The sequence below is a fragment of the Formica exsecta genome, unplaced genomic scaffold (genome assembly GCF_003651465.1).
Source record: "Formica exsecta isolate Colony F162 unplaced genomic scaffold, ASM365146v1 scaffold120, whole genome shotgun sequence".
NCBI lineage: Eukaryota > Metazoa > Arthropoda > Insecta > Hymenoptera > Formicidae > Formica > Formica exsecta.
The window spans coordinates 4,155,624-4,157,085 of record NW_021848537.1 but is presented as its reverse complement, the minus strand read 5'-3'; the positions used below and the strand labels follow the sequence as shown (position 1 = coordinate 4,157,085).

The following is a 1,462-nucleotide window of genomic DNA, read 5'->3' as shown; positions in this document are numbered from 1 at the left end:
TATAAAAATTTTTTTTATATTTTTTATTTTATAATAAGATATTCCATTTTTGCGTTGACCTTTCATTACAATATGAGACTGTTGATCTCTATTGAAACAATTAATAACCGATATACAACTATAGGCAAAGTTCGCGTCTCACTTTTTACCTGTCACTTACAGCATGGTAGCACGCAATGCTTGTAAGTAGGAAAGAATGACTTCAATGCGAATCGCTGTGTATCTGAGAGGCGCACGAGTAGCAGCACTTTCTTCGATGGCATTATTGTTCTTCGGTGTCTCGGCGCGAGGAGGTGCGAGCGATTTTACGTACGTTATCACAAGCACTAGCTGATTTATCTGCTGTCATCGAGAAACGAAATCAATTTAAATATTCCACGAAGTAAGTGTATGATTTTTTATAAAAACTAAAATAAAATATATAGATTTAATATATGTACATATATCGCGAAAGTATACGCGTTAATTATACTAATCAGAGCGATAAAAAATATGCGAAAGAAAGAAATAAATTTGGACAATGAAATTTGAATATTCTTTTATTAATTTAAATAATGCACATCGCGTAATACATATATAACATGTATAATACTTTCCATGTTTAGCGAAACTTTTCCTGTACTCTCTTCTCTCATCGGCTCTCGATTATCTGGAACTTGATTATTCTCTTCTCTTTCGTTCTAAAGCAACGATCATCGGTTATTTCTTGATAAAAATTATGACACTTATTTATTTAAAGTAGTCAGCATTGATTGAAACGAGAAAAGAATATTTAAAGATGCCTGTTGTTGCATAGTTTCTCTCTCAACTTCTAATTCTTATAGGAAAAATATTTGAATGTTTGGTCAAGATATATATATATATATATACATCATTATCAATATAATTTTGTATTCAAATCTTTATGTATATATAAATTCTCCTTTAATGCGTATAATCAATAATAGAATGAGAGAGGAACTAAGAAAGAGAAAAAGTTCGCTGAGTGAATGTAAAATCAATCACTAGGTAAAGATCGTATCTGTTGAACGCGATGATTGATGAAGCGCGAGAGTGCAGCGGAATGAAATTTAGAACCCGCATTAGCATACAATTGTGAACAATGTAATTTCGCCATAGAAATATCATAAGATCTCGTGTAACTTGTAATTCTTCTGTATAAGTTGTAAAAAGTGTGAGTACAATGCTTTTTGTGTGTATGAGTTATTGCGATGGTACAACTCATTAACCAATTAGAAATTAGAGGAAACATTAAATATTTTTAATTTAACGTTTAATATTTTTACGTTATATGTTGAACTTCCAATAGATTTTTATTTTGTGTAGCTTAATTGTATGTGAATTTTATTAATTGAAACATTATATAATATATATATGTTCTCTTTATTATATAAATTAAAAATATTTTTATTAATTAAAACTTTTCTTTTTTTTTAAAGATTTATTTTTGATCTTTTTTTTT

At 28.7% G+C, this 1,462-nt stretch overlaps 1 protein-coding gene across 1 annotated transcript in view; it reads left to right on the top strand.

Annotated features, from left to right (window-relative positions):
* Positions 1 to 168: 168 nt before the first annotated feature.
* LOC115242475 overlaps positions 169 to 1,462 on the top strand; it is a 3,949-nt gene continuing 2,655 nt past the window's right edge. Inside the window, exon 1 of the mRNA XM_029818789.1 lies at positions 169 to 382. The gene's annotated coding sequence lies outside the window, so the exon portion shown is untranslated. The remainder of the gene's footprint in view (positions 383 to 1,462) is intronic.